The sequence below is a fragment of the Mesoplodon bidens genome (genome assembly GCF_964165515.1).
Source record: "Mesoplodon bidens genome assembly, chromosome: 3".
NCBI lineage: Eukaryota > Metazoa > Chordata > Mammalia > Artiodactyla > Ziphiidae > Mesoplodon > Mesoplodon bidens.
The window spans coordinates 73,851,940-73,871,077 of record NC_138178.1 but is presented as its reverse complement, the minus strand read 5'-3'; positions in this window follow the sequence as shown (position 1 = coordinate 73,871,077).

Genomic DNA, 19,138 nt, shown 5'->3' with positions numbered 1-19,138 from the left:
AAATAGTGGTTCAATAGGAGAGACATTAAGTGACCTCAGTAAAGTACACAGGAAGGAAGTAACAGCACCAAAATCCAGTTCCTTCTGTGTTTGATTCCAAAGGCCTGGCTGTCTGGTCCAGAGCACCTAGCCATGGCCTGGTAGATTTGGAAAGCCTAGGAGTCAGAATTTAAAAGTGTGATTAATGGGAGAGGGTCAGAACAGAACCTGCAAATCTGAATTAATATAGCTTCGCTCTGATCAGTTATAGTCGCTTCTTTCATTCAGCTGTCCAATAAAAAACAAATCCAGATTCAGGAGGGACTTTCTTCAAAAGGATTACTGCCAGAGGAGAAAGGGACTGTTGCAGTGGGGGAGGAGGACTATTGCAATAGAGAGAAGGTCTATAATGCCTGCAAGCATCTAAGAGTTAGGCAGAAAGGGTTGCTCTTTTATAAAGAGGAATAAACAAGACTAGAAAGAACCAGGTGTGGGGAAGTGGGATGAAAGGGTGGCAGGACTGGATAGTAAATCCAGCCTACTCTCAGGTGGCACTGTATGCTGGCTCAGGCTGAGGCTGGGCCAAAGTTCATTCAGGGGCTTGGACAATGGAGAGAGGCTTAATGCAAGTTAAGACCTTTTCAGGAGGTCTGTGAGGTCAAAACTATTTTCATAGTAATGCCAACATTATTTGTATTTTCCACTTCATTCTCTCTTGATAACCAGTAATTGAGCTAATGTATATTGAGTCCTTCCTGAGTACCAGGTAACACAACAACAGTATATGTAGGTATTATTATAATCCCCAATTTACAGATGGAAAAACTGAGTATGAGAAAATTGCAAGTTGCATATCCAGTATCCACTCTAACCTTTTACTTGGAACAAAGTCCTGACATTATTTGGGGAAACAATGTGCCAAGCTGAGACTACATTTCCCTTCCTTACAATGGGGTGTACCCATGTGAATAAGTGCCAGACAATGAACTGTAAGAGGAAAATGTTGGATAGGACTTCTTAAAATGCTTTTTAAAGGAGGACATCTGTAAAAGCTCTGTAAAATATTTTTACCCTTGCTCCTGCTGCCTGGAATGATAATGTGATGGCTAGAGCACCTACAGTCATCTTGGATCATCTTAGCAACATTGGAGGTGGAATCCATGTGCTAAGCACGCCAAAGCAGAAAGATGGAAGGTGTGTGAGGAAGAAATAAATACCTCTGTTGCTTAAGAGGTTGTGAAGATCTCTGTTAGTAGCAGTTGAAGTATTTCCTAATTTATATACTTAGGCCCAGAGGTTAAGTTACTTGTCTAAGATATCATAGCTAGGAAGTACAAGAGGCAAGATATAACCCCAGACAGTGACTACAAAGCCCACCGTCTTATGAAAGCTTCTGAGCAGGGCTCAGTTTTGCTTTATCTGATGCCCCAGACCAGGAGGCCTGCTAACCTGGTTAACAGTTTCCTCTGAAACATACCCTAGTTTGGTTTCTCCCCTAGTTTTTGCCCCAGGCCCTTGGCTAGACAGGCTGAGATGCAGTTCTTCAGGGCTGAGTGAAGCCAGATAGGAGGTGTTGGAAAAACATGGCTCATCTACTGAAGTGTGCCAGAGTCACATCCACCAGAGACAGTCCCAATTCTTTGGCCCTGAGAAAGTTATGACCAAACATCCACAAGCAAACCTGCCTACTCAGATGTCCCTCATACTCCTGCCAAACCTAGGCCATCATGTCCCTGTGTCAGCCTGCTATGGACTGAACTGTGTCTCTCCCCTAAATTCATGTGTTGAAGCCTTAACCCCCAATGTGACTGTACTTGAAAATTGGGCCTATAAGGAAATAATTCTGGTTAAATGAGGTCCTGAGGGTGGGGCTCTGATCCAATATGATTAGTGTCCTTATAAGATGAGACCCCCAGAGAGATCACTCTCACTCTCTCGCTCTCCCTGCTCACACTCAGAGGAAAGACCATGTGAGGATCCAGCAAGAAGATGGCCATCAGTGAGCCAGGAAGAGAGCCTGCACCAGAATCTGAACCCTAATGGACCTTGATCTGGGACTTCCAGACTCCAGAACTGTGAGAAACAAATTTCTGTTGTGTAAGCTACCCAACTGTATTCTGGTATGGCAGCCTGAGCTGACTATGACACTGACCTTCTCCCCAGGAAGCCCCAGAGAGGGCAGGAGAGATGGATGGGAGCAGGTGTTGTGTGGCTGTTTTCCTGGATGTTTCAAAACACCAGTGAGTACAGAGCAGAGAATTGTATTTGTAAAGCTATTAGAATTTCTTGCATCACAACTCCTCATTTTTTAGAGAGGAATTTAAGATCTGTTGACACAGGGGACTTGCCTGAAGGTGCGTAGCTGGTTAGCTGTAGTTTTGAGGCACTATGGAAAATGAATGGAGTCCTATGCCAGCTCTGCATTTACCAGCCGTGCAAGCTTCCTGTAAGCTTTCTGGGCCTTTGTCCCCTCTTCTACTGTGTTGTCCCCTATGCCCAGGATGGCCATGCATTCCCTCTGCCTGGAACAATTCCAGGTTATGCCTGTTGTCTCAACACAATTATAATTAACACCGCTTCCCTTCTCATAGTGTCTGGACACACCCTCTACCCCTGTGGCAGTTTTCAAAGCACATACTCTCCACCCACCACCTGGCAGACATTGCTAGTTCATCACTGGAGCCCAGAGAGCTGTTAGGCCTCTGCATGGAATACACAGGACAGCCACGACCAATCGAGCAATATTGTCAGAGGAGGTGAAGTTGGTTTGCCATCCCTACTCTGTGGAATCTGGTAGTCTTGATCTGGTTTCTTAGGTTGTGGTTTCTCTAGTGACACAGGAAAATCCATTGGTCATTGTGGCTCAGTCTTCTATCCACACAATGGAAAAATCAAAACCTCCTGACTTCTTCCATGTGTTGTAAAGTCATTGTTAGAAAAGAAGCCCTTGGAAGAAACATGGCAATGAGTGTTAAAGCTCACAGCTCCAAAGATGTCACCAACTATAGGAATTCATGGGAAAGTGGTAGAAAAAAGATTTAAGAAATAAATTGCATTTGGTACAACAAAAAAGTCATTAAAAAGTTAAAAGGCATATGACAAATCAGGTAAAAAATTTGTTGTCTTTGTTATGTTAATATCTTCAATATATAAAAGGCATTCAGACCTTAATAAGAAAAAACAAACACTCCGTGGAATAATGATGTAAACAATTCACTAAAGAAATACACATAGAAAAAGGGTGTTAACTTTACAGATAGTCAAATCAGTGGAAACTCAGATAGCTGCAAGAAGCTGAAAATCTCAAACCTAAAAGGATTGTATGGTTGCACAGGTTGGGATAGGGTACTCTCAGGCCCTGCTTGTGGGAGTGTCCATTGGGACATTTGTAGCAATAGCTTTTAAAATGTGCATATTCCTTGATTCTGCCTCCCATGTTTAGGAATTTACCAAGGAAATAATTAGGACATGTAAAAAGATTTGCTATGAGAGTATTCTTAGTGGTGAGAAATGAGGGGAGGAACCCAAAAATGTCCAATAGAAGGGGATTAGGTTGAACTCATTTAGGTCGTTTATGAAATGGCATAAAGTATGTATACTCATTTAAAATTCTCTTGTAGAAGAGTAGTTATAGACCTGGGACGATGTTTATGAATAAAAAGCACTGTTTTAAGAACCTCTAGAAAACAAAGTAAGGGGCAAATACCCACAGCATCACCCTACATCCATCCGAGGTTGTAAAGCAGAATGTTCCTAGTAGTTCTTCCTAGGTGACTTTAATTGCCTTATTCATGTGCATTTGCATTTTTAAACTTGTCTCTGCTCCACACATTTATCTTGTTATGAGGAAGTGATGGACCTGCCAAGCAGCAGCTGAAGCAACAGGTGCTCAAGTTAGTCGTCCAACTTTGAATCTAGAGCCATACCTTAGGACCTGTAGGAAAATTCTGTGACCTCCACAAGCCTCAGTTTTCTTGTCTATAAAATGGGATCTGAAAAAGAATATATATATATATTATATAATATATAATATATATATATCACTTTGTTGTACACCTGAAACTAACACAAAATTGTAAATCAATTATACTCCAAAATAAAATAAAAATTTAAAAAAAGGATCTGTGGGCTTCCCTGGTGGCGCAGTGGTTGAGAGTCCGCCTGCCAATGCAGGGGACATGGGTTCGTGCCCCAGTCCGGGAAGATCCCATATGCCGCGGAGCGGCTGGGCCCGTGAGCCATGGCCGCTGAGCCTGTGCGTCTGGAGCCTGTGCTCCACAACGGGAGAGGCCACAACAGTGAGAGGCCCGCGTACCGCAAAAAAAAAAAAAAAAAAAAAGGATCTGTGATAGACCCTGCTGTTCTCCAGGTGACTGGCATACAGTGAGCATTCCGGGAATGTGGCTATCATTGTTACCAAGGGGGAAACCATAAAGGCGTAAAAGTCATTTTTCATTAAAAAGTACATTCCCACCCTAACTTAGGTAGCTGGAGGTGGTTTGTGAGGCTCAGATCTGCTCTGATCTGGAGACAGGTTTCTCAGGTGAGTTTTTGTGTTTTTTTTAATAAATTTATTTATTTATTTATTTATTTATTTATTTATTTTTGGCCATGTTGGGTCTTCGTTGCTGCGCACAGGCTTTTCTCTAGTTGTGGCGAGTGGGGGCTACTCTTCGTTGCGGTGGCTTCTCTTGTTGCGGAGCACGGGCTCTAGGCACGCAGGCTTCAGTAGTTATGGCTTGTGGGCTCTAGAGCGCATGCTTAGTAGTTGTGGCACACGGGCTTAGTTGCTCCGCGGCATGTGGGATCTTTCCTGACCAAGGCTGGGACCCATGTCCCCTGCACTGGCAGGCAGATTCTTAACCACTGTGCCACCAGGGAAGCCCCCAGGTGAGTTTTAAGTCTGTCTGTCAACAGCTTTATTTGTGTCAGATTTCATATCCCCGTGGGCCAGGGTGTGGGGAAGTGCCTACAAACTGCAAACAGGGCCCTGACGAACCAGACAGGCTGTCATAGGCAGTGTCAGCGGGGCCACCACCCTTAGACCCAGTGAGCGCCTGCCTGAGAAGCCCAGTGCCTGGCCCGAGCTCCCAGGTCATCCCAGGCTGACTCCCACCTGGGGCTGCTCTGTCATCTCCACCTTGGCAGGGAATTTGGTCTCCAGTTTTGGTTTCCCATAGTAGCAACACCCACAAGACCTTGGTGTATACAACAGGGTGTTTAAAAGTTTCATAGACATTTCTTAACACCTCTCAGGAGCAAAACCTCAGTACTCCTCCACCCTCACCATTTTCCAATCTCCTTGCTCTCTCTGGTGCCAACCTTTAAACTCAGCTCAGGCTCCCCTGGGCATACCTGGGAGTTATGCCTAGGGTCAGAGGGCCTGCTCAACACCTCCACGGTCCCCATCTCCTCTCAGTCCCCTGGGGTTGGGTGGAGGACAGGTCTCGTTTATAATTTTTAATATGACTTACATGGTAAAATCACGCTATACTAGATATATTAAGTTACAGAAAATATTAAAAACAACTTCACCTTTTAGTTATTTTTTAATGTGGCTACTAGAAAATTTAAAACTGCATCTGGTTCACCTTATATTCCTATTGGACAGTGCTGCCTGCAGTGCCTGAAATCCAATGTTCAGAGCCTGCCTTTGTCTGGAGGCCTCCATGTTCTCTAAAGGTTAACATGCAGATGTCCTGACCATTTGTGTCAGTTCCAAGCTTGGCCAGAATGTCGACAGTGGGGCAGGGATGAAGGGAGGCAGGGATGGTGCCAAAGGGACTTCTTTGGCATGGCCTCCCCCTCCCTCCCTAGACATTCCAACCGGAACCCTTTGACCTGAAGTTCCACACAGGTGGTGGTAGGCTGGGAGCAGCAGTGCTGGCTGGGCAGGTGGGAGGTCTCTCAGATGAAGACTCAGGGCACCTGTACCAGGGGAAGTTCCAGGAGGAAGCTACACTCAATGATATTTCAGAAGCAGAGTGAGAATGGGCCACCCAAATAGAGTGGGGGGCCAGGGGCAGCTGTTGGAAGCAGCGCCTGGAGCCAGGGTGTGGGACTGAGGGAGGTGAGAGGCCAAGGGCAGCCAAGGTAGGTGAAGGAGGGCCCTGGACTCCCCAGCCCAGCATCCTGCCCAGAAGCTTCCTCATGGTGCCCTGGTGGGGCTACCAGGGTTTTCTGCCTAGAGAGACTTTTCGGCTAGTGTTCTGTGTTACTGCAGGTCAGGGCATGAACCTGTGGAATTGTAGGCACCTTTGGTAATGCCATTCCGCCAGGACCCCTGGGCTACAAAAGCTTTGATCACATGCATGAGCATGTCAGGCCCCTCAGCAGGACTGTTCTCGCCTCCAAACAGACATCAAACTAATGCATCCTGTTTGTACAAAGTAGGTGCTTAAAACCAGGTTGTAAACATCTTCTTAACCCCATGATTAGAACCCAGAAGGGGCTCAGCAAAACATCTGTGTAACTGATTTGAATATGTACTTGACTAATGCTCCTAAAGCATGAAGCTACCATCGACTGAGGGGCTGCTGTGTCTCTAACCAAACCTTTCAGCATCATTTCCAGCCTCAGGTCCTTTCAGGAACAGTGGACCTCTCTACAGTCAGGACTTAACCAAGAAACAACTCAGAGTATTCACATTAGAGGGAACTGCATGCAGGGATTGGGGTCACTGGTGATGGACGAACCAGTGCAGGGCATTAGCCACCATGGTGGAGCCACCATCCCCCTAGGCTGGGGGGCATTGGCAGGAGGCGATGTCATGGGAGCCTACTCAGTGGGAGCCGGAACCTGGGAGGAGACAAAAGTGCTGTGGAGCTACCTTGTGAGGCAGCGAGGGAGAGTAGAACAATGTCTTCAAAATTTTAAAGAGAAATGGCTTTCAATCTAGAATGTCTAGATCCAGCAAAACTATCAATGAAGCGAAAAGATGAAATAGAAGTATTTTTGAATATGTGGGATCTCCCAGAATTTACTCCCATATACCATTTCTCAAGATGCCACTGAAGGATTTGTTACTCTGAAAACAAAGGAGTAAAACAAAAGTGATGAAAAGGCATCCAGGAAACAGAGACTCTATCACAGAAGGAAGGGTGGTGGTGAAGGGTGTGCATGAGATGGCAGGGGTAGGGGGGGTGGTCACCCAGTCTAGACTGAAGCAAGCCAGATATGTCTCAATGTATTGAAAGAGATTGGGAGAGAGTTTAGGATTAGATTATTGATAAAAACATAGAAAACTAAATAGATGTTTAAAAAATCCAACAGTCATGATTCAAAACGACCCATAGAAGCTAGTGCAGGATCTAAAATTAAGAGTGTCATACTACATGACTCAGTTGTGAGGAGTGTGCTGATCTAACCCAGTCATAACTCTACCTGACGTGGGGGGTGAGGAGGGTCTCTGTGGCATACTGGGGCACAGAGGACACCCACACTGCACAACGTCAACTGCCATTTGTGGCAGACAGTGGACATGGTATGTAATGGGTTGAATTGTGTCCCCACAAAAAATATGTTTTTTGGAGTCCTAATTCGCAAAACCTGAGAATGTGACCTCGCTTGGAGACAGGGTCTTTACAGAGGTTACCAAGTTAAAATGAGGCCATTAGGATGGGCACTAATCCAATATTACTGGTGTCCTTACAAAAAGGGGAAATTTGGGCAGAAAGACAGATGTACACAGAAGGAAGACAACGTGAAGAGACACAGGGAGAAAACAGCCATCTACAAACCACGGAGTGGGGCCTGGAACAGATTCTTCCCCCATGGCCCTCAGAAAGAACCAGCCCTGCTGACACCTTGGTCTGGGAATTCTAGCCCCCAGAACTGCGGGAAAATAAATTTCTGTTGTTTCAACCACCCAGTTTGTGGTACTTTGTTACAGCAGCCCTAGGAAACTAATACATGATATATTGGGAAGTTGCTATAGCCTGAATGATTGTGTTACCCCAAAACTCATATGTAGAAACCTAATCCCCAGTATAAGGGTATTTAGAGGTGTGGCCTTTGGGAGGTGATTAGGCCATGAGGGTGAAGCTTTCAGGAATGGAATTAGTGTCCTTATAAGGAGAGACAGGAGAAAGAGGGTCTCTCTCTACCATGTGAGGACAACAGCAAGAAGGCATCTGTCTGCAAAAAAGGAAGAGAGCTCTCACCAAGAACCAAATTGTCCAGCCCCTTGATCTTGGACTTCCCAGCTCCCAGAACTTCTGAGGACCTTTGGGGGAGGATCTGTTCCAGGCCTCTCTCCGTGGTTTTTTTTTTCCTCCCTGTGTCTCTTCACATCATCTTCCTTCTGTATGCATCTGTCTTTGTGTCCAAATGTCTGTTGTTTAAACCTGCCGGCCTATGGTATTTTTGTTAAAGCAATCTGAGGTAATACACTACCCCAGTACCCACCCCATGACAGTTGCCCATTGCACTGTAACAGCACGCCAGAGGTTACTAGCGCTCCAGCTCCCACCAGTGATGGGGTCTTCGTCGCTGGCCAGCAGGTGATCCAGCTCCAAAATTCCAGGAAAAGAGACCCACCAAAATCCTGAAGGATGAAATGAACTTACCACACAAATCCAGTGGACCCAAGTGACACAAGGAATAGACAGTAGTGGATGCTATGGTGCTCCCCCCTCCCCCAACTGCCAGGATTATTGGTCAGGGTGGCTCACAGCTGAGTTTCACTCTGGGGATTGCTGTCTGCTGAAGGTTAAGTCCCATCTTGTGGGCATCCCAATGACTGGTTAGTGTGGAGGTGGGACAGTCTGGGACCTGGGACCTGGGACCCTCTGCTGCAGTGATTGCACCTGGACAAACATCTCCTCAAGCAACAAAATACAAAGAAACTATACAGGACTAAGAATACCTGTGTGCATGCACGGTTGGGGCAAATTGTGAGCAACAAGATACAAAAATACCAAAAACCCAACTGCCACTTCTGAGGAGACAGGAGCAAAAGCAGGGTACTGCGCATGCCCCCTGCACACAACACCACCAAAGGGGTGGGCAAAACACCTAAGCCAGCCAACTTGCTCGACCCTTGGACCCGCCCCCACCCTCACCCCATATCAGGGACCAGCTCGCCCCCCACTCAGTGAGCAAGAAAGGGAACCTGTTACTTGTTTTCACTCCCTCATGCTGCAGCAGGAGTCCCAATAAAGCCTTGCCTGAATTTCTTGTCTGGCCTCTTATCAATTTCTATTGATTAAGGAGACCAAGAACCCTGGTCAGTAAGAGAGGTACAAAGGCCTGTCCCCTTGAGCTCAGTTCTGGGCATCGCTGAAAAGCCTGTCCAGCTCCAGCCCTTTGTGGTTTGGCAGAGACTTCTCTCGTAGGGTAATTCCCAAGGGCATTTCCCAGTAACCTTCCTGTTCGCCAGTCTCAGCCTTAGAGTTTATTTCCTGGGGAATCAAACCTGAGACGATGTTATTCAAGGTGTGAATGAACCATAAGTCGTCCAACCATCTCCCTGTCAATGGCATTCACTTTGTCTCCTATTTTTCCAATATAAAGTTAATATCCATGCAAATATAGCCCTGTATATATATGGATTCCTTTATCACTCTGATTCCAGGAATGGGATTGCTGAATTGAAGAGTTCATTTAATTTTACTAATTTAATTTAATTTAATTTAATTTAAGAGTAGATTTAATTTTACTAGGTATTACCAAGTTGCTTTGCAAAAATGCCACAACAATTCACATTTCAGCAACCCCTTTCAGAGTACCCCTTTCCCTGCATCTTTGCCTACAATACACATTAACACTTATTTTTTTAAAATCAATCTGTTGGTTATAAAGTGAAATGTTTCTTTAATTTACATTTTTCTAATTACTAACAAGTTTGAGCACCTTTTTATGTTGGTCATTTAAATTTGCTCCGCTGTAAATTGCTGTGTTAGTTGGGTTAGGTTCAGCTGCATACAGCAGAAAACCCCCCAAATAGCAGAGGCTTAAATTGTATAGTAGTTTAGGTGTCCCCTAAAAAGGATTCTGGAGGTTGGAAGTACATGGTTGGAATCATGGCTTTACAAACTTGTCAGTGAATCAGATGTCTTCCAGTGCTCTGTTTTGCTCTGTCCAGTATGGCTGTGGTCCTCAGCCCCCTGTTCCAAAATAGCTGCTGGTATCATACCCTCATTCCAAGCAGCAGGAGATAGGCAGGCACAAGGGACGGCACACTCCCTCCCTTTAAGGAGATTTCCTGGACATAACACACAATACTCCTGCTTGCATATATTCAGTCAGAACTTAATCCGGTGGCTACACCTTGTTGCAAGGAAGGTTGGGAAATTTAGGTTTTGAGTTACTACTCTGAGTAAAATCAGAATTTTATTACTGAGAAAGATGGAGGTTGAGGGAGATGGTAATTGGAATAAGCAACTAGAAATCTCTGCTATAATTGCCTTCTTTTTGCCTATCTTTTCCATTTTTTCTTTCGCCTTTTTTTATGTCAATACTGTATTATGTTGAACTCTATGAAATTGTTAATATTTTACTGTTATGACCAATGAAAACAGCAAGTTCATATGATTCACCCTAGTAGATATGAACCCTTTGCCTTTTAGCATGGCAAACCTTTTTCTAAAATTGCTGTTTGTATACCAAATTTGTTTGTGGTCCCTTTTGCCTTTCAAAAAATTTTAATTTTTATATAATCAGATGCGCTTTTTTATAGCTTCTGGGTTGGCTGTTTTGCCAGGTAAATTTTCACATAGATTTAATCTCCTATATTTTCTTCTAAGATTTGAGCTGCATTACTTTTTCTTTTACATTTAAGTCTTTCATTGTTCTGGAATTAATTTTTGTGTATGATGTAAAATAAAGTCCAACTTGATGGTCTTCAGCTGGATGGCCAACTGTGCCAGACCCATTTATTAAGTAGCTCATCCTTTTCCTGCTGGGTTGAAATACCACCTTTGGTGAACATTAAAGTCATATGCACAATGGGATCTATTTGGAGACTTTTTCGGTAACGTGAACTTTTAAACTTTATGACATTTGAAATGAACGAGCTTCCCGCCCTCCCTTTCTGCCTCTTCAAAGGGTGGCTGGTGTGTGACTGGTGATGCTCTGGAGAAGGTCAGATGCGAGGCAAGTGGCCAGCTTCTTAAGTCATCATGTCTTTCTTTTTTTCATAACCTGATTTAAATCCTTGGCCCATGTCATAGATAGTTTTGCAACAGGCCATCAGTTTGTGTGATGAATGGCCCATTGATTCACATTCAAGTGAATCACGCTCTAGCTTCCTTGCAATGCACCCCGCAGCCACCCGGGGCTCCACTGTTAAAGGGTAGATGGGCCTTGTCAATGTGTGTCTACACTGCAGCAATGGTAGCGAGCGCCAGCTTCCTCTACCCTCATAACAGCTGTCCGAAGCAAGCCTTCTTGTTGTGATCTCCATCTTACAGATGAGGAAACTGAGACTTGGGATCACCCAGAGGCAGAGATGGATGTCTAACCACAGAGCCTGGGCAGCTAACTCCATGCCGGGCTTGCCTGTTCACCATGAAGACAAACAGGCAGGAGGGACCCAGGCCCTAGTCCGAACTCAGGTCAGGCTGCCGTGTGGCAAAACAGGGGTCAGAAGGCTTACAGAGCCCTGAAGGAGATGCTGACGTGGCTCCTTGTGTTTGCTGTGTGGAAGAGAAGTGGGAGAGGAAAAGAAAGAGGGTGACCGGCCTGCCTATGGCCATGATCAGCTCAGGCCTGCATCACGTGTGCTGGGAGATGGTGGCCCCGGATGTCCTAGGCTCTGGAGCATCACACCAGCCTCTCTTGTTCATCTGCTGAGAAGCTGCTCTGCCATCCCCTCCCCAACAAGCCTGTGTCCCATTGGGAGACACTTCTCAAGGGGTGTCTCCCAATCTTCCACATCTTGTGAGCAGGGGAACCCATAGTCTTTGACTCTGGACTAACTTTGCAGAGACGTTACTAAACATTCTTGGAAGATGGATCTAGTGTCTCCCTCTATCAAGCACGGGCAGACATGTGCTGCTGTCCAGTATAATGAAGATGATTTCTCCCTCTGGAGAAAAGATTGGGCAGAATTGCTTGCAGCTCGTTATAAAAGAATGAGGATTCCTGAACTCAGGGTTCCTCAGCTGTGATGCAAACCCACTAGATGCACAGAAGCCACCTGTACCTGCCTTGGCATCACCCTGTGGAATTTGTGAGTATAGTGGGTTGAATCATGTCCCCACAAAAGACATGTTCAAGTCCTAACGCCCAGTACCTGTGAGTGTGATCTTATTTGGAAATACGGTCTTTGCAGATGTAATCAAGTTAAAATGAGGTCATAGTGGATTAGGGTGGGCCCTAATCCAATGACTGGTGTCCTTATGAGGAGAGCTGTAGAGGCGATGCAGAGGCAGAAAGCCATGTGAAGACAGAAGCAGAAACTGGAGTGATGCCAAGGAGTAGCCAGTAACCTCCAGAAGCTAGGATGGAGGCATGGAGATGATTCCTCAGAGCCTCCAGAAGGGCTCAGCCCTCCCGACACCTTGATTTTGGACCTATGGCTCCAGAACTGTGAGAACATTAATTTCTGTTGTTTTAATCCACAAAGTTGGTTGTGATTTTTTGGGGCAGCCCTGGGAAACTAATACAGGAGGGCAAGAGAAATGGTGCCAACATGAAGTTTATGGTGCTGCTGTGCTGTGAGCAACAAAGTCGATTTCCTCTGATCCAGGAGGCTTGTATCTTTGGCCAGCATGTACGTAATTGTGGCAGGTTGACTTGTTAGCTTGCAAGTAGTGTGAAATCTCAGACCCTTGCGTAGATCTGGACAGATTTTGGTAGTGAGGATGGGATGAAAACAGAGACAGGGCTTTCTGAAGAGAAAGGACCAGAACCTCTGTGGCCTGGGTGAGGGGACATGAGGAGGCTCCCTGGGGTCCAGTAAACACTCTCCCCCAAGTGATGGGTGAGGGACAAGGGAGTAAGGGCCCCCACTGCTCTACCTGTTAATGAGTGTTTAGCAGCTGAGCAGTGATAGGTAGGATGGGAAGAAGCAGCTGGAATAATACGCTGCTTGTTGCTGGCTCTCCTCTGGGAGGAAGGAGGAAGGGAGGTGATCATGACACTGAGGCAGCTCCACCCCCCAGTCAGTGTGGTTATGGCTGCTGAGTCAAGGAGTCCCCATAGCTGAACACAGCAAGAGGGAACTTGCTCTGCAGTATAGAGCTCTGGGTAGACCCAAAACAAGTTCCTTCAGTTGATCCTAGTCCACTATTGGCCACTTGAACCTGAAAGTAAATGTGAAACCTTGCTACCTGTGCTGAGCACTCTCTCCCTCTGTGCCCCCAACCCCTCCCCCCCGCTACTCTGACCTCAGCCACTTTAAGGAAAAAGCTGAGTACTTGGGGGAACTTCCAAGGGGGGAGGGACTCAAACTTTTATGGCTCTATTGGATAAATGTGCTCAGGTCACCATCACGCCTGATCCCGTTGCGGAAGGAGGTGCCCATATTCCACTGATGGGGTTTGGAGTCTTCCTCATTGAGGAAAATGCCTGTCCTGGTGTGGTTCTCCCAAGTGCCTTAAATTTAACTGATACTAGAGGTGCCATCCCTTGCCAGACAGCCCTAACCATGATTTCATGGCTGCTCCTCTAAACCTTTGTCTTTGTTAACAGCGGATGATGGCCCAGCGACTGCATTTTGGGGCAGTCATGAGTTAACTCAGCAGGCCTTGGCTGCCCAGACTCTGCACATTCCAAAGGTCTTCAGAATTGGCCCTGGACCAGCTCCTGGGTGATATCCTCTCAGCCCTTGAATACCCTACCTGAAAAATGTGTCTTTGATTACCAGGGGCCTGGGGCCACAGCAGGCAGTTGGTGCTAACAGTGTGATTTATGGCGGGTGCTTGGGCCACACTGTATCAGTCTGACCTCTGGGAGGCTGAAGACTGAGTGACTAAGGTCAGTCACATGGACACTTCATGTCTACGTAACTGGCCCCCAGTAAAAACTCTGGACACCGTGGTTCAGGTGAACTTCCCTGGTTGGCAATACTTTGCACCTGTTGTCACATGTCTTTCCCAGGAGAATTAAGCACCGTCCATGTGACTCCACTGGGGGAGGACAATTGGAAGCTTACACCTGGTTTCTCCTGGACTCTACCTTATGCACCTTTTCCTTTGCTGAGTCTAATCTATATCTCTTTGCTATAAAAAATTGTAACTATAACAGCTTTTCTGAGTCCTATGAGTCCTTTAGCTAATCACTGAAACTGAGGGTGGTCTTGAAGTCACCCTGACACAATACCCCACACCAACCTCTTCCCTAGAGGTTCAATCGGTGGAGTGGACAAATGCCACCCAGTTGGTGGTGTGGACAAATAGGACACATAAGACAGGTGGCCTGAGGCCAGTCATCCCTCCAAAACAAGGGCTCACTCAGTTATTCAAATGGAACTGGGACCTGGAAGACCATGTTGAGGCTCTGCCCCTCATCTCCTGATTGATGGAGGTTTCACTTGGATTGTTGGTAACAATTATAAACACATTTTTTCTTCAGGGACACCATGCATGCCTCGGAATCCTGCTTATGTGAAATCCAGGCATTAACTTGTCTCTCTTCCCCAAACACAGGCACTTGCACCCTAGAGGTGTTCATAAAAGACTCCAAATATTTAAGGGAACACCACAAGTAGAGCGTGTGGCCCTCCAATGACTTCAGAGATCTCTCCAAATGAGATGACCCTTGGTTTCTGAGGGCAGCTTCCTGGAGGGATTAGTGATTGTTATTCAAGTACAGCCTGCAGGCAGTTTTCCCTACAAGGAGTGCATCCGATAGAAAGGGTGGTACAAAATTTGCCCCTGACTTTAGCTGAAATGATAAGTGATGCCATACCAAGTGGGAGTAAATGAGGGATATAAATGTCCTCAGATCAATGTAGTGAGGTCTTCTCCAATTTATTACAACCTTTTTCATTTTTTTGAGACTTTTTGCATTTTGACCTGTATTATCACCCCCATTTTACAGATGAGGAAACTGAGACACAGAGAGGTGAAGTAACCCCCCAAGGTCACAGAGCTGAGGCCCAAGTCAGGATTCATTGTAAGATGCTGGCAGTCTGGCCCAGAGTCCTGGATTTGTCCTCTTTAGCGACATGCTGCCATTGCAGTGGCACAATTGGTGACAGGCCCATTTCTGGCCAGGAGACGTCCCCTCAGCCCCTCCCAGCTAAGAGTGAGCCCTCTGGCCCTGTTGCACGTGCCTGGCTCCGGGCTGCAGGACCTCTCAGCTGGCTGGCTTCTGGGGGAGCTCTGTCGTCCTAGGAAGAACCAGCCAAGCCTGAGGGTTCAGGGCTCACCCGACCCTGTAAATCTGTGCTGTGGGAGCCCCAAGCAGCCTTAGGCAGCCCCCACCCTTGGAAACATGCTTCCCAGACTCTGGCTTCCACCCCTGGATTACAGATCGATGGTGTTCCCAGCACCAAGCCCAGGTCATTTGCTTTGCTCAGAGGCCGTGTATTATTTACTTATACCACTGCTTGGGCTTTTAAGAAACTTAAAATTCCCTCATCCCACAGCCCTTTTCCTTTGTGACTCTGCTGGGGACAATGGCAGTGAAAAGGGTGAGTAGACCCTTAATCTGTATAGGAACACAACCCTGTGCTCTGGCTCCTCTACCAAGAGTTGCTCCTCCTCTGGTCACGCCCTCTGCGGGATGGAAGGGTTTCCATCCTCCTTCTGGGTGCCTGCAAGTGGTCCGTGACTGCTCTCAATCAGCCCATTCTCCGAGCTCTCTCCATTTATGATTTTTTTTTAGATCTGGATGCCAGAATTGGCAAGGTTATTGCTAAAGTACAACACAGCAATAATTGGGGTTGGAAGGAATCTTTTTGACACCCTCCACCCTCCCCACCCACCCCCACCTCCGCCTGCTACAATCCTGATGACATTGCTTTAGAAACCTAACCTGGTGGTGTCAAGTAGAAACTTACGGGGCTCTCATGGAGGAGTGGGCGGGGGGGGCACCCAGGCAGACCACGGCCTCTCAAGCACATGCCTGCAGTATCCCAATTGGAAACTGTTTTTCAAACTGTTATGACCATGCCCCACACCATCCTTTCGATCTGGGACTCATGTCCACACCAACTGAGATCTGTTTGAAAGAAAACATCTCTCCCCCCACCGACGTGTGATGGTGCCCTGTGCTCTTTTCTAGCTCATCATTTTCCATTTTGTAAGATGCCGACTGTGACCCACTCATTCAATTTCATGGCCCAGAACTGGGCATGTCTGCAACAGCTTGGAAAACACCGCCCTCAGCTGAGAGCCCTCTGAGGACAGAGCCCTCTGTGACTGGCCCTAGGCCTGGCACACAGTAGGTGCTCAGTGAAGGTTTGAGGATGTCAGTGAACAAGGAGGGAGGCCAGGGGAGGAATCTTTGAGGTGTTATCGTAATGAGAATTATGAAACTTGGGATGTGTCCCTTGTTGCCCTAGCTGCCAGAAAGTTCAGGGCAAAACCTAAAGCTTAACCCAGAGACTAATTTAACTCTCATAGCTTTTTGTTTTTTAATTTTATTAACCAATTATATGTCCATTTTATGAGTTGCCTCATGTTTTTCTGAAAAAACTGGGTATTTATAGGCAAACACACACACACAACAATAAACAAGTGGATATGTTGCCAATTTGGAAGCACATTCCTGGATTTCTATTTGGACCTATTTCTCAGTCTGGCAAAGGCCAGGTTCCCAGGCCTCCCGTGTAAAAGAGGATGCCTAACTGAGGCCCTTATCTACATTAGAAAAGGCAGGATTGATCTCTATCAAATTAGACCCCAAAGGTTCCAGCTTCCACTGGGGCTGCTGCTCTGACAATAAAACTCAGAGAACTTCCTCCCAGCACCAAGGCAAGTAACCTCGGCTAGTTGCAGCCCCTGAATTGCCCCAGCACAGTCCGGAGCTGATTCACAAAGCTGTTCAACGAACCCGGAGGCTGGTCCACACCCCTTGCCTGAATGTTCCCTCCACCGACTTCCCCAGATTAGCGCCGATGTGGTAAATACTCAAGGTTAAAAGCAGGTCAGTGTCACTGGCCCAGGATGCTTGTATTTTAATGAGAGACAGTTGTGGACATGATCCAAAGGGTGAAATGTCAGGATCTAGTGACCAGCTAATAGCACAGCTTAGCACCCTGCAAATTAATCCACAGAGGCGGCTACCTTCTCAGTATGTTTTAAAACTCATTTCTAAGTAAATGGAAATAAGAGTTTATCTGTGTTAACGGAAATTATGCATCTTAGTATTCCAAATGAGCCTATTCAGATGATGGTATCTAATATTATGGCAAACTTCCATTTCTTGAGATTTGCACTTGGAGATAAACACAGCTTTTACGGATGGAAACCTCTCATTGGCCAGGCCAGCCCCCAGCATGTCCCCCTTACTTCCTTCTCCCTGGGTCCCCCTCAGGTAGGGCCCCGGCCTCAGCAGTCCTGCCTGCAATTCGTCCTCTGCCAGGCCCTGCCTTCTTGCTTCAGCTGGACCTTCTCATGTCTTTTCACATCTCCCCTTTGTTCTAGCAGGAACACCCTTTTCCTTTGGTCTGCTGGAGGAGTTCTGATTTCCTTCTCAAGACTCAACTTAACTGATGTTCTCTGAAAAAATCCCTGAGCCCTCCAAGAAGAGTTAATGCCTCTGCCCTGGGCTCCTATTAAAGCGTGGGCCACAGAGCATTGGGCAGGAGGGGGTGACCTGAAAAGGCCTGTGGCTGCTGCTACTGCTGCTGCTGCTGGGGGAAGTTTTGGCTGTGTGCCCTCCGGGGAAGATGACCCAGCACGGAGCAGTGGGCTGGATGGACCTGGACTCCAGGGTACCCAGTTGCCCCTGTCAGCTGGCCCCACATGACCGCTGTGCATTGCAGACACTGAAAAGGAAGCAAAGCCTGTCCAGAGATGGCTGGACAGCCCAGGACACACAGATCATGCCCAGGGCCTGTGGTCCCACAGCGGTGGGAGGAAGCCTGGCCTGGGAGAGTCTGTCCTTACTTGTCCCTTCTTCATGATGGGAGCTGATGCTGGCAGGAGCCCCACACCTCCTTCCAGCCAGGAAGAGGGTGGCCCCATTTCAGAATTGCTGTTCTTGGCGTTCTCAACACTCCTTTGTCATCTGCACAAAGCCCAAGTTAAGATATTAGATGTCCTTACTGATGGCACCTGGGCTAGGCTGATAGCCCTTAGTTCATATCCCCATCCAGGGGTCTGTGCTGTGCCTCTGTCATGGCTACAGCTGTCGCACAGACCACCTATATCCACATCAAGCACAATCCACAGCTTTCCCTTCTACATTTCCAGGGCCCAGCCTGGGCCCTCAATGATAAGCATAGAAAAGGTTTGTTGACTGACTGAGTGAATGAAAAGTTTCAAAACTTCCTGTTGCCTCAGGAAATTTCCACCAGGAAAAGCAGCTTTAACACTTATCTGTTGGAGGATGGCCTGCTCTGTGTCTCTGGCTCCAAGACTTATATGGCTAAGGAAGTCTGTCTGTCTCGGGTGTGTTACTGGGCCTCCTGTCTGCAGATGTAAGCCACATTTCACAAATATGGTGACATTTTTACTTCCTGTTGGTTGCCTCCTCTGGCTCTCAACAAGTTCTGGACTTGGGCAAGATGGGAGCAGCTTAATGGGAGGAGGGCCTTCCTCAACCCCAGCTCCTGGAGGGCTGTTGAAAGGAGAGAGTCTGGCACCAGTAGCTGCTTGGCAGATATTATCCTGCTTATGCGATTTTCCCTGTGGAGGTCCTACTGCTGATGGGATAAGCGACTCCCTTTCCCTCCTGAGAGTCTCATGTGACACTTAGGAGCATCTGTGATTCTGCTGGAATGGCATCTTCTGGCTGGGAAAGGGGCCTTTGTGGAGGGAGGTGTTAGCATGCCCTCTGTTTGTGAGGGAGTTAAGAGCAGATGCCGGGGTCTGCAGGGGGGACCACGCGTCCCTCTGTAGCCAGGGGAGGGGGTGGTGTGTAAGGGAAGGAAGCAGGCTGAGGCAGGTGCAGCGCCTGGCCCTGTGGAGGAGGGCCCGCGAGGGGAGTGCAGCATGAGAATCACCCTCAGGGCACCTGGTAGGGCAGCAGAGGGTGGGCACCGTCCTCCTTGACCAGGTCACTGAGCCCTTACATGTGCCAGGTGGTACAGGGCCACTACATG